Here is a 15,135-nt window from a genome sequence, read left to right as displayed (position 1 = left end):
AGAAGATTATAGGACACAACTCCTGAGGTGGATCACGGGGGATTTTGCAACCAACGTAGGAGTCTTCCTACCACGGTAGGAAAGGATGAACCCCACGAGCAGCTCCCCAGGCCCTGAAAAACGATTGCTGGTCACTCCCATTTACTGGCTTCCACCAGACAACATCCCCCCTCGGGTTTCAAGTTTAATCCAGTAGGAGGAGCAATACTGGGAGAAAGCCATTTCCCCTTTGCTCTGCTCCCTGGCCTAGAGTCTGGAGGAAGGAATGCCCTAGGGCCATTGGTCCATGCATCCCACTTTGCACTGATGCCCCACCTTAGCAGGTTTTTGTGCTGCCCTGTTTCCCTCCGACACCTGCATCCAGGCTCTTGTGGCTGATTTCCGTGAGTAAGGGGCTTCCACGTTTCCTCTCTGGGCGGTGTCCTCCAGCTCCCAGCTCCTGCTCTGGGGTCTCTCACCGAATCCTCTCTCACTGTTAATGTTGTGTGATACGCCAGGCAGTGGGTCTCCTCCTCGGCTGTACATTACAATCACTGGAGACTTTTATACACACTCCTGATGCCCAGGTCTCACCCCCTCGAGACCCTTAGGGTCTCAAGAGTGGGACCAGGCACGAGCAGCTTTATAGCTACCAGGTGATTCTAATATGTCGCCAAGGCTCCAGAAGACTCACTGTTCTAAAAGCAGCAGACTTTAAATCAGTTCTTAGCCTTGCTGCATGCTGGAATCACTGGGAAGTTNCGAGCAGCTTTATAGCTACCAGGTGATTCTAATATGTCGCCAAGGCTCCAGAAGACTCACTGTTCTAAAAGCGGCAGACTTTAAATCAGTTCTTAGCCTTGCTGCATGCTGGAATCACTGGGAAGTTTTTTTTTTAAGGTTTTATTTATTTATTTGCGAGAGAGAGGAAGAGAGAAAGCAAGTGCATGAGTTGGGGGGAGGGGCAGAAGGAGGAGAGAGAATCTCAAGCAGACTCGGCGCTGAGCACAGAGACCTACTTGGAGCTCAACCTCACGACGCTGAGATCATGACCTGAGCCAAACTCAAGGGTTACACGCTTAACTGACTGAGCCACCCAGGTGCCCCATGGAATCACTGGGAAGCTTTTTTTACAAACACTGATGTCCAGCACGCCCCCCCCCCACCCCCGAGATTGTGATGTAATGAATGTGGCATGTGGCCCAGACACCGGGAGTTTTAGAAGCTCTCCAGGTGATGCCAGCACTCAGCCAAGGATGACAGACACTGATTCTACATCCAGATAGCAAGGTACTTGCCGAGAATGGGGCTTGGTCCTCTTCTCTTCCCAGTAAGGAAAGGGCCAGGTGCCCCATTTCAATGTAATTAATAAGAACTGGTGGCCAGAGGACAAGGATCTATATTGCTTTTGCTCCAAAAGTTGAAGATAATCAGGAATGTGAATTCAAAGATAGATCAGGTTCCTTGCTTTTAGGAAAGTTTTCCAAATGAAAAGTTGAAATTTCCCTTTGCTACCACATTTTGCATGTGTTTTGATTTTATAAGCAGTGTGAAGAGACCATTCTTCAAATCCTCCATCTGGTAAGTCAGTTTGAGTCTGTGAAGCAGTTCCCAAATGTACAGTGAGATCACTGTAGACGGGGGTTGCCAGAGGAGACAGCCCAGGGAAATTGAAACGTGAGCTGGGGTCTGAGCATAGACTCAGCTAGGCTAGAAGCAGAGAGAGGGACGCAAGGCCAAAGGTGCGGAGCAGGGGAACTGTGTTGGCCTGTGGATTAACAAACAGAACTCAGTAGATACGGGACAGAGGGGTTGCAGAGAGGACGAAACTTCTCTGACTACCTCTGGGATAGAACTTTTCCCTCCATCATCCTTATCAGATACATTTTTACTTCTGCTTGTGCCTTCTGCTCTATAATCATAGTTCAGTTTTCTAGACCTTGTTTACAGGTTGATTCTAAAGACTGAACAACAATAAACCACATTTACATCATTATAACCTGGGTTTGCTCTACAGCCTTATAATGGGCTAAGATTTGTTTTCCTTCTCTAATGAATCAAACGTCACCATTCAAGATGTTTCTTTCATCAAAGTCAAATGATTTTTCTTCTTGACCCCCTTCAATTCCTCAAAATATGATCATGTTATATTTCAGTTGACTTCATATTTGAACCTTTATTTCCTTAAATGGTTCTTTCCCTCCCAAAGTTTCTAATCTCCCCTCCTTCCTTTCTTCTCTCCTTCCCTTCTTCCCTCCCTCTCCCCTTCCTTCCCCATTTCCTTCCTCCCTTCCTTCCTTCCTTCCTTCCCTTCTTATTTTTTATTGTTTATGTTGTCAACAGAGCGCAGTTACCATCACAGATCTTCAGAAATATCCAGACTTTCAATTAGACTGACTGCTGCAGGGAATCCATTTTCTCTCTGAAAACATGCTTTGGGAGAATTCTGTATTTCTGCTCCAATCTGAGTTGGTTCCTTTCTAGATCTGCTGAGAACCATAGTCCCAAAGCTCTTTCTCTGTACTTCTGGGGTAGATCCAGTGTTTTCTAGATCTCAGTTCTTCTCCCCCCCCCTTTTTTTTGCCCTCATTTTATCTCAGGAAGGGCTCCAGAAGGCTAACTTTCAGAGCCTGTGTACGTCTGAAGACATATTTATTTTGCTCCGGTGCTTAATTGATATTTTGATTAACAGTGACACTTTAGGCTCAAAATACTTTTCCCTCCTCACTTGAAGGCATTTCTTCATTGTGCTTTACCATCTGGTGTTGAAAAGAGTTCTAACTAATGGACGCTGTCAGTCTGAATCTCCTTCTCTTTAAAATTGATCTGATTTTCTTTTCCTCTGCAAAGTTTTCTTTATCTTCCAAGTTGTAAAATTCATGGGAATATATCTGGGGCTGGATCTTCTATTCATTGCTTTATCTTATCTACCAGTATCTTCTTTTTTTTTTTATTTAGGATTTATTTATTTGAGAGAGAGAGAGCACACAGGAGCAGGGCAGAGGGAAAGGGAGAATCTCAAGCAGATTCCCTGCTAAGTGGGAGCCTGTTGCAGGGCTTGATCTCATGACTCTGAGATAATAATCCTGAGATCACGACCTGAGCCAAAATCAAGAGTCGGCCACTTGACCAACTGAACGGCCCAGGTGCCCCTCCACCAGTATCCTCTCATCTGCTTTTGTCTTCGTTAAATTTATCACTGGCTCAAATTTTCTGACGAAGGTCATACAGATCTTTGTTGTAATGGATTGAATTCCATTTGTACTTCTTTACTTTCATTTTAGGGGGATGGGGGCAAGGGAGGGGCATACACGTGTATGATTAATCTGCCATGTGGAACTCTAGTTTCAGACATGTTCTTTGGATATTAAAGGAAAGGGGTACTCTAGAAGATGGAACTTAGGGGTTCTTAACTTACATTGTGGGGAACTGGATTTCATAGGGGTCACTGGTGGCCTGAAGAATGACGTGAGGTGTCTTCCATGTGTTCTGTTCTTAAGCAAGCTATGACATCACTTCTCTAGTTAAGAGAAATGATTGGGAATATTCCAGTACCTTCTGGACTGTTTCCATTAATGCATGCTTATTCGGAGTGTCAAGTGAAGGATGGAAATAATAAGGTGGCTTACTATAAGAACTCTTTTTTTAAATTGAAGTGCAGTTGGCACAATGTTACATTAGTTTCAGGTGTACGACAGAGTGATCGGACAATTCTATATGTTGTGCTGTGCTCACCACAAGGGTAGCCACTGCCTGTCACCATGCAACGCTATTCCAATACCATTGACTATATCCCCTATGCTGTGCCTTTCATCCCTGTGACTTCTACATTCCATAACTGGCAACCTGTACCTCCCGCTCTCCTTCACCCATTTTGCCCACCTCCCCACCCCCCCCAACTCTGTTAACCATCAGTTTATTCTCTGTACTTATGGGTCTGGTTCTGCTTTTGTTTGTTTGTTTAGTTGCTCTATGATCTCTAAGTGTCCAATACTTCTGGAATGTACCTGGTGCTGGTCAGTGGACACATCTTATAATTCTTACACTCTACTGCATTTTGTCCTTGGCACATAAGATGCACCCCGAACCTGAACATAATGTTACTTATCTGAATGACGAATCAACCCAGGATGCTTCTGACCAGGCATCGTGTCAGTGTGAGCCTTGTGGAGGAAAGGTGTAAATGCCCTGCTCCCTGGTAAGTCCTGGTTGTGATCAGGAGGAAACATAGATCCCTGCATCTCCTTTCAAAGTGGGAAGACACCGGGGTCCTCCCTCATTCGACAAGATATGGAAGCAGAAGAAATATCTATGAGGAGACAGAGGCACATGGACCTAAGACAGAGTCATGGAATTATCACACCTGCCAGTTGGCCGCAGGGACCTACATGGACCAATGAAGAAAAGCGGAGAAAAAGAGCACATCTCAGCAGACACCAGCTGCCACCGTTGGGCCAGCTGCCTCCTGGAATATACCCCAAGGCTGCTGATGGGGGCAGTGATGGCAGAGCCTGGGGTTGACTACAACTTAGTTTCCCCCACTGGTCTCCTCTGAGGGCAGGTCTGGCACACTTGTGTCTCAGAGAATCTTATCTGCTGGGCTCTTCTTTAGCTGGTCTCCAAAACATGGCTAGTGAAGGCAAATGATTGCTGAGGACAGTGGTTCTTTCAAGCTAGAAGCCCCCTTGGGTGGACATTTGGTGCACAGCAGAGTGAGAAGTGGCCATTGCACACTCCAGTAGCTGCATGTCTGTGTCCCTACCAGCCTTCCAGAGGTCCAAAGGCTGGGATTGTGATCCTCCCATTCAACCTGAGCTTGTCTGCTCCTGTCCTACCCTGGCCCCAGGCTCAGCCTCTGCCTCTTGAAGGTGTTGTTTCATAGGGAGAACAAACCTCCATCCTCTGCCCACCCTCTGGTGTGGGCCTTCAGCCCATCCACTTAGGAGCAAATGGGAGCAGAAGCTGCAGAAGTCTTGGTCTCTCATATGAACCCCATTCCCATTAGACAGTCTCTCCCACCCCCTACCCCCAGCACCCAGTGTCTAAGCCTCATCCCATAAACCCATGGCCAACCACTATCTGGCAGAATCATGGATGAATCTGTTCCCACGTTCAGGACTTCAGGGAGGGCTGTGTGTGTAGGTGATGGGCAGTGGACCTATGGCCTTGGCATCTCCAGGTGTCACCTGGAATGGATGCCCCATAGAAACACTGTTTCAGAAGTGGCAAAACTGGGGAGTCCTACTGTCCTCTTTGTACCACAGCCCCACCTGGAAATGGACACAGATAACTGAAACAGTGTTGTGCAATTTTCCAATAGTTATAGCTTTTTCCTAACTAGTTAAGATCCAATCAAATAGACCTAGTGTGCTTATAAACTTGGTATTATTTTTGTGTCGCTATCTGAATCATCATGGAATTGGTTTCCTAGGACGGCTGTAACAAATGAACACAAACTGGGTGGCTTATAACAATAGATATTTATTTTCTCCCAGTTCTGGAGGCCAGAAGTCCCAAGTCAAGCTGGGTTGGTTCCTTCTCAGGGGCTTAAGGGAGAGTCTATTCCACACCAATCTCTCAGCTTCCTGGTGATCGTTGGCAGTCCTTGGCATTTCTTGGCTTGTGGTGGCATCACTCCACCTCTCTGCCTCTGTGGTCACAGGGCATTTTCCCTGTGTCTGTGTCCAAATTTCCCTCTTAGAAGATCACCAGTGTCAGGATTAGGGCCCATGAGAAGCCAATATGGTCTCATCTTAACTTGTTTGTATCTGTGAAGGCTCTCTCTGAATCAGGTCACATTCACAGGTAGCAGAGGGTAGGACTCGAACATAGTTTGGAGGCAGGAGACACCACTGAATCAATAATTATCAAAGTAAATTAAAAGATAATTTGAATAGTGACATGTGATGAATGTTGTTATTCTTTAAACAACAATGTTGAGAAATTTCCCTAGGTTTATCAATACTTTTTCCAGTGGTGAAAGACAGGTTTATGAATACTTAGGTTCCTAAGAAGTGGAAAAAATACATGCTGCCACTTCTCTTAAGCTCCTAATTAATGCATCCAAGTGGAGAGTGAAAAACACAATAGTTCTCTACAATAAGTGGCAAAAACGAACATAGGGAAATCATATTCACATAAGTATGAAAAAAATCAGTTTATCTTTTTTTAAAAAGGTAACCAAAACTTTTCTCTTACTTCATCTTACTTTAGGGTGAAAAATTTCTTTGAGGGGAACATAATATGTGAGAATGAGAATACTCTCTTGAGAATATTCATAATTCATTAATTCCTTTCTTTTTTTAAACTGTAGAGTCCCCCCCAAATAGAAATTAACATTAAATCACATAAGTGTTTCAATTTTATACTGTTTCATGCATGTATTACACTCAGAAGAACTTTTAATTCATCCCAGTTGAACGTTCGTGCTTCATTTCTCACTTGCTTATGGGAGAGAACATGCCCAGCTGAATGTTTCCTGCTATGCTTTCTGGCTGCCTTGAATGAAATGTGGGCACTGTGGAGCAGGAACAAAGGCGGGTTTGCAAGAGAGAGGAATCTAGCTATCGCATGACGTTCCTTTGAATTAATATCTTGTACCATGTTGGGGGTGGTGGGCTACAAAGGGAACATTTTAGGGAGGGGAAAGGCCATGCTTTTAACGAACGTGCTAGGAAACTAGAGGAATCTCAGGCCTGTTTAGTTGAATCCCTTGTGAACACACATATATAATAAGTGATTTCAATTGAAACCGGTTGGAGTTCCACGACATTATCCAGCCCCTGGAAAAAAGGCCACAAGTGGGTTGGGATTAGGGATAAGGCTAGTCTGTCCTTTTGGTGTCCTACTGAGACATTGTTCAACATGTCCACTCAGAGATTATGGAGTCATGTTGGGGAATGTACCTCTGTTTGACTCACTATTATTGATTAAGGCTCAGAATATTAACTTGTGGGTCTTGTTTGAGAGAGGCAAATAGTTTCCCTCAGGAGAAACAGATCACCAAAGGCTGGTTGCCCTGGTGCTTGTTAACTGGTCTTATCCGTAGCACTTTTCACTTTTCTCTTTGGGGTCTTTGTGTTTAGCTCCAAGTCCCCACACCCTCCCATACTCCTTGGACCAGCTTCAGCCTCTTACTGGTTCCCATATCCGTGAGTTAATATATCTTCAACCTCTATTTCTTCCCTGATTTTATTATTGCAGGAGAGTAATTTTGAAAAACTTTTTTGAGTAGATATTTTTGACACGTGTTTGGACTTTTTATCTGTATCCTTATTTTGGCGGCAGAACATAAGAAGTTATCTGTCAAAATGCCAGTGATGTGTTTTCTTGTGCCAGGACCTTGTAGGTCCCGGGAGGAGGAAGCCACGGATCAAATCCCCTCAAAGGCTTTGCTGTTGCATGTGGGTAGAATCACATAAAATGCCAGAATAAAATACCTCATTTGTTTTCATCTTGTGCTTGTTTGCAAATGAAATTCTGTAATGATAGCTCCTAAAAAACAGCTTTTGGGGGCGCCTGGGTGGCGGAGTTGGCTAAGCATCCCACTCTTGGCTCCAGCTCAGGTCTTGATCTCAGGGTTGTGAGATGGAGCCCTCCCTGCACCCCCATGGGGCTCTGTGCAGTGGGGAGTCTACTTGAGATTCTCTCCCTCTGCCCCTCCCCCTGCTCGTGCACTCTCTGTCTCTCAAATAAACAAATCTTTAAAAAATAGCTTTTGTATAAGGAGGGAAGGGGGGAGAGACGAATGTTAATTTTAAATAGTTGAACCTGATTTCTAAGGTACTTGGGATAGTCTGAACAGCTGTGAAAGAAGCACTTAAAACCAATTCCTAGCTATTTAGTTTTAGATTTGGATTGGGGGTGCTAAGTGAGGAAATGAGTATGGGGACAGGAGGTCCCAAGGCAAGGAAAATTCAGCCCTAAGGAAAGTTCAGGGGCAGTTGGTGCTAAATATCTAGATTTGGCATGCAGAACTGCTAGTAAATTACTCTCATGAGCTGCAGGAAGACCGATTTTTATTTTCGCTCACATCGAGATGACTACACGCCACCATCAACACAGCAGATGACTGTTGGTGCTCCCCTGGGTGAAGCAATCATCCCAACCTCCCATGCCCTGTGGGCTGAGTCATCTGCTACTCCACTTCCTGGCTGTGCTGGCTCCTGGCTTCGAACCCTACCGCTATCCAGCTGGGGCCCAATTTTCGTTTCAAAAATTACAGCCTAAATGTCCTCCCGGTGGGACCTGTCCCCACACTTATTACAAAAAATGGCTGTTACATAAACCACTCTCCTCCTTGTTCTATTTTCTGCCCCCTTTTTGCTAAGTGCAATTACTTTGTTGGTTGAGTTTTTTGGTTGCTGTTTTTAATAGCCTCAAAGGAGAAATCTCTCATCTTGCAAGTGAAGAAATCTGGTGGGACTTCGGAAGGTAAAGAGTAGAATCGGTTCCCAATTTCACTGTAGAAAGGAGACAGGCCTGTTTAGTTGATCAGTACAATGCAGGAATTTCCAGTATTAACAAGGTATCTGGCAGCATATCCGCCATGGGTCCACATCTAAAGAGTGGGGTGAATTTCAAGATGAGGTGAGATACACCCTGAATTAGATCTTGGCCTTTCGATTCTCTATAGTTTCTTCTTTATCCCCAACTTACTGAACTAAATTATAGCTCTTTTGTCCTCCAAATTCACCAATCCACCCCGAATTTCAAATGTATTGTTCTCCATAATCTGTGTCTATCCCCAGTTGGCATTTTTTTTTTAAGTAGTCTCCATGCCTAGCATGGAGTCAATGCTGGGCTTGAACTCATGACACTAAGATCAAGACCTGAGCCGAGATCAAGAGTAGGACACTTAACCAATTGAGCCACACAGGCACCGCCCCACACACACAATTGGCAATTCTTATGACATACACTGATACCAGGGACAATGTAGAGGCTGTCTGTGCAAATGGCTATGAGTCTTCTGGAGGGCAGAGCAGCTATCTACATGCAGAGCTTCTCAAACTTATACTTCTCAATGTTTGTACAAATCACTTGGGGACCTGTTGAAATGCAGGTTCTGATTCAGTAGGTCTGGGTAGGGCCTGAGATCCTGCATTTCTAACAAGCCCCCAGTGATGCTGCTTCTGCTGGTGCAGCAACCAGGCTTTGAGAACGGCTGCTCTAAGGCATACCTCCTATTTCAGGATAGCCAGCCTCATGACCGAGCGCAAAGCAGTAGGGGCACCTTCTCTATACTATGGAAGGAACTGTAATCTTTGTCAGCCAAGTCAGCCCCTTAATAATCCCCTACTTGTTCTCCCCCATAATGCAACCACTAAATATATGCAGTTCTTTAACTGTAAATTTAAATTAATTTATAAAGATTTAACATTTTATTCCTAGTTTCACGAGCCACCTCTCAAATGCTCAACAGCTACGTGTACTGACAGGTACCTTATTGGACAGCTAAGATGTAGGGCATTTCCATCACTCCAGAAAGTGCTACCTGACAATGGTGTTCTGTAAGAATTCCAAATCTCGTTCTAGTTAAAGCTGCTAGTTAAAGGCCCATCCACACTTTGAGTAGCAAAAACCTATGGAACACACAGCATTTTTTCTTGGATCTGCACAATATCACAAATGGTTCTGAACCATGGACACATGTAGAAACACCTGGCAGCCGGGCACAGATAACCAGCTAATATGGAGCGGGGGTTGCATGGAGGGGGGGAATGGAAGGGGGGTAGGAGTGGGATGGGCATTGGGAGTCGCGAATGCACCCCAGGTGATTCTAATGTGGGACTACGGTGCAGAGTCACTGCTTTAGGCCAGAGTTCGATACCATGACCTGCACAGGCATGCAGAGTGAGGAAGTTTAGGGAATGTTTTCTGGGATTGTCAAAATGCACGACTTTCCGCAGCGGGAGGTGTGGAGTGTAGGGGCTGCCTCCGTTGGAGCAGCCAGCAGACTCCTTGCTTACGTCTACGCAGATTTTTTCAGTGCCTGCATTTTCCGGTGATGTCTCTGAGAAACAAGACTGAGACTTTAAAAATTATTATTTTATTTATTTTTTATTATTTTAAACATTTTCATTTATTTGACAGAGAGAGAGACAGCCAGCGAGAGAGGGAACACAGGCAGGAGGAGTGGGAGAGGAAGAAGCAGGCTCCCAGCGGAGAAGCCTGATGTGGGGCTCGATCCCAGGACTCTGGGATCACGCCCTGAGCCGAAGGCAGACGCTTAACGACTGAGCCACCCAGGCACCCCTAAAAATCATTATTTTAAAATTTTAATAAGGACTAAGAAACTGGGGCCTCTGCCCAGTGATGTTGAAACAGGGACCGGGGAAAGAAGCCCCAAGTGAAAAATCTTATGCACCTGGGGTGTTTTCTGTTTGCTGTTACTGTTAAACCGCTTCTCTTACAGAGCAGAAGCAGGATGCTGCCCCACATACAAGCCGGACCTAAAACAGAGGACGGCTCCAAAACACACTGATGCATGGCCCGAGTTGCCTGCCAATATTGACCAATCAGGACGAGGCCTTTCCAACCAATCAGAACAATGTGGCACTCCCCCTCCTTCCCTCATTAGCATATTGTACCCAGTGTGGGAACCTGAGTGGGAATTTTCTTTATATAAGCAGGGCCTCCCCTTTTTTGGAGAGGCCAGCCTAACTGCTCTCTGCTGGCGCTCTGAAAAGCACACGTGACCTCAGCAGAATATGTGCGGCTAGGTCTTCTGAATTGCATCAAGCTGGACCATCACAAACACGTTTTATGGTCCATGTCCAAAAAATGCCTGGAGCTCTCCTTAACAATCTGCTGATTTAATATTTACTAATATATTGTGCAGATTTTACCATTTATGGCTATGATTTTTCTCTGGGGGAAAACTGCCAAAATTTAGTAAGCATTGAACGAAGTACTGTCATTTTTCCCCAAGGAAAGCATGCGGTGGGTGCAGAGATCGACAGCTACTCCTTCAATCTCAACCCCTCCAAGCCCTCATAAACATTTGTGGCTCGTTGTGCTGCATCAAATCATGAACTTTAAATGTGAGCAAAGATAAAAAGCAACTCTGACTTTCTGATGGTCATGAGACCTACAAGAAAATGAATAACTTATAATCACAATGATTGCAATGTTCTCTCTATTCTACATATTGTAGCTATTTAAAATAGCCTTTGTCCCCAGATTGACTTACATGTGCAAGGGAAGTCAACTACACGAGGAGTTCTCCAACTTGGATGTATGTTAAAATGGCTTCATTATAGATGCCTGGCCTCTTTTCCAGGCCAGCAGACTAAGGTTGGACACATTCCACCAGCCCTACTGGAAAGTTCTGACACATGTCATCTGCTCATCAGAGCTTGGCTGCTCTGGCTTCCGATAGCCCAGGAGTCCGTGCATTCTGTGGAACTCCTTGTTCCCCCAGATGGTAAATCCTTTGGAGTTTTTTAGAGGTCCAGAACTCACACTACATTTGGGGCTTAGAAAGGATAAATGTATTTCCAGCCATTGCCAGCAATAAGCAGATATGCCACTTTTTCTTTGAAATGACTGTGTTTTCATCTCTAAAACCCAAAAATTCTTTCTGACCATGACAAGGGATGAAACTTTGTCAAAGAATTTAGATTTTTCTAAGAGATGCTATCCAAATTATATACATTAAAAAACAAAACAAAACAAAAATAATCCCGGCAACAGTAGAGAAGGAATTCCAATTATAGGAGGACTGTGGCATCCAGAATAACTTGCAAACTCTTTTTATCTCAAAACTCATACCAGGCCTGCTGTCTGTACATAACATATATTCATTTCAAGAGGGAAATTATCTTTTCTTTGGTCTAAATTAATAGAAAGTCTGCTTTGGCAGGGACCTTAGTGATCATGTGATCCTACACAGTCATTTGGGAGAAATTGAAATGCGCATATGACAGGACAGGATAGGACTTCTGCCCTGGGGTCCAGACCTTGCTGGCTCCACTGAATTATGGCTTTCATAGGAAGAAGGATACTATTATGGCCGCTATGTCATTATCTAGAGTTTGAAAGTTGGGTTAGAAATGTTCCCTGTTTTTAGACATGGGGACGCAATGCACAGCATAGGGAATATAGTTGTAGTAGGTAACAACTTCTTATGGTGACAGATGGTAGCTAGAATTATTGTGGTGATCACTTTGTAAAGTATATATAATGTCTCTATATGAATGTTTAATCACTATGTTGTATACCCAAAACTAATATAATTCGTATGCCAACTACACATCAATTTAAAAAATGTTCCAGTTTTTATTCCATGTATCACAGGACCTGTGATTATGCAGGCAAACATAACCTAGAGTTATGCCGTGACCTCTCCTTGCTGTTTTGAGGTCTTTGGATGGTGCACATCACATCACTGCTCAGTTGGCAATGAGAAGCTCTGAGAGACCCGCCTCTGGCCATCTCTGAGCCAGCAAGAGAGAGAAATCAGGCCAGACAGCCTATGACATGTGAAAAAATCCAAGTGGAAACAGTCAGGACCGTGGACAGTAGTAAAGCTCTCAGGAGAAGCAAGAGGGACCAGGCGGTATTTGAGACAGGTCCTCACTATTTTCCAAACCACTGAGTCACAACCGGTGACTCTCAGAGGTAACAGTGATACATGACATCGATTTCCCTGATAAGGTACAAGGGAAAGCTTACCATTCACACTGAAAGGCTCTCTTGTTCCAGAATTCCTATATATAAAGTGTGAAACTTTCTGCGTAGCCAGTCAACCCATGTTAAAATACTAAAGGGACACAATTTCTTTCTGAAACAAACACTAAAATGCAGTTTAAAATTTGGATTTCTATCAGATCCCTTTTGAGAATAATGTTAACAATTCTGTTACCATGTTCATCCAAAACACATTAAAACCCAGTGCCTCCAACTCCAATGGATTGATTTACTTCATTTATAACAGATTTGCTTCATTTATAACAGATGAGTTATATCCTGGCGTGGATTTCCTAAAGTGCTGCCTCCACAACGGAGGGGTCTTTGCATTCAGGAAACAGGAAACTTCACATTTGTTTGTAACATGGCCCGTGTGGTGTCACATTAGCACTGCTACCCTGGGAGCATGTTTCATGTTCGATGATGCCCTCTCTAGGAAGAGATGCTGGCTGTGGCTCCATAGGGCACAGAGAGATTTGGGGAGTGATGTAGAACTTCTCCTTGATTTGGGACACAATGCCCCTACTGCTGGCATAGGCTAACCATATAATGTTTTATTTCTGCAAAGGAAGATATTCTCCTCCTCCTTGCCTCCCCTCCTGATTATGCATACCAATATCTAAACCCACTTACTGACTCTGAGCAACACTTTTAGTGGATAGAAAAATGTGGCTTTGACCATGTCATTTTAGAGCACAGGGTGTCCCCTGAGGTTCTTGTAGAAAAGCCAAAAGCCCATGTCCGAGTTAAGATCTGGCCATAGGCACAAACCAAGCCCGTGCCTGCACCTGGGAGTCACAATCATTTCCCACGTGGACACTGACTGGGGCCACAGCCTGTGTATGGAGGTTTCTGCACACCCAGCAGGAGGTGTGTGGCTGACAAAGTTCTAATATGGTTTCTTAGGCAATAGTGTAAGGTGGGTATGCATGAATGTTTGAAGCATTTGGGGCCTTGAAGGCCAATTCTGGTGTAAACCTTTTCTTTCTTTTCTGAGCCATGACATCTTTGTTGGATAGCTTTGCATCAAAATAACTTTTTAGATTAGAAAATTGGCTGTACATAGTCGTAATGTGGGAATGGGAGTTCATGGGCAGGAAATTTCTCCTGTATTCACCATTAATTTCTCTTGTTGGAGTTTTTTTTTTTTTAAGATTTTATTTATTTGAGAGAGAGAGAGAGGACGAGCATGTGCTCGAGTGGGGGGAGGGGCAGAGGGAGAGGGAGAAGCAGACTCCCTTCTGAGCAGGGAGCCTGATGGGGATCTCGATCCCAGGGTCCAGGGATCATGACCTGAGCTGAAGGCAGATGCTTAACTGACTTAGCCACCCAGGTACTGAGCCACCCAGGCACCCCTCTCTTGTTGGAGTTTATAACTAAACCTTTTTACCGTGAAAGAATTGGTGGTTGCCTAAGTTCCATCTCTATGGAGCTAATAACTCCACCCAGAATCTTGGCTTTCTCTCCTCTCATCTTAAATCATTAACTTTGGTCTTGTTCGGTTTTAATTTAAAAGTTGTTTTTGGCAGGAAGAAAAGATGCTGCAGGATGATAGAGAATGTAGATTATGGAGTTGCCCAAATTTCTTTTCTTACTTTCAGCCATTGGTAGATCTCAATGGAAGTAGAAAGAAAAAAGAATTTTGAAAGAATGAAAGAAATAGTACACCTGTGTGTGTGTGTTTTCTTCAAGCTGTATACCAGTAATATCGGTAGAGGCTAGTATAGGTTTTCTAAACAAAGGACATTATCTATACCAGTGGTTCTCAAAGTGGGACCCAGACCCAGCAGGGGTAGCATCTGGGGGGGGGTGGTGAGAAATGCAAATTCTTTGACCTAATGGACTGGAAATCTATATTTGAGTAAGTCTCCAAGTAATTCCAATTGGCGCTTAACTTTGGGAAGCTTGGATTTCAGACCATGAGCGAATGTAGGTAAATGCATTTTCTCATACATGAAGTTGAATAGAATATTTAACTTTTAAACAACTAGAGGGAATAATTCAACCTGATATGACAATAAATTTTCAGATAATCTGGAACTGGTTGTTTGGACCTGTAAAAGTCAACAAAATAAATTCTCCTAAAACTACAGCAATGGGCATTTTTGTTCAAACCCATTGGTGGTTAGAGAATTGATGATGGACAGAGCATCTAAACTTATCATCCTGAATCTGGGAGGGAGATGATACATATGATTAATGTATCAAAAAGAAGGATACAAAACTGAGTACATCTTTTCTTCTGCAAACATTTAAAAGTGTTAGCTTTCTGCTGAAAGCACCTTGGCACACAGGTGCTTCTCTTTTTAGCAATGGCCTGTGGGCGTGGCTCAGAATCCCTCAAAACAACTGCCAGGATCCTGACATTCCTTGTCACACTTCATTTCAAGTTTTGTATGCAGTTTTCTGGAATCAGTTACCAGAAGATGTGATATAATCAAATTCAGTTTTTGATAAACAGGA

Source organism: Ailuropoda melanoleuca, chromosome 13, assembly GCF_002007445.2.
Source record: "Ailuropoda melanoleuca isolate Jingjing chromosome 13, ASM200744v2, whole genome shotgun sequence".
Lineage (NCBI taxonomy): Eukaryota > Metazoa > Chordata > Mammalia > Carnivora > Ursidae > Ailuropoda > Ailuropoda melanoleuca.
This window is presented reverse-complemented; position numbering follows the sequence as displayed.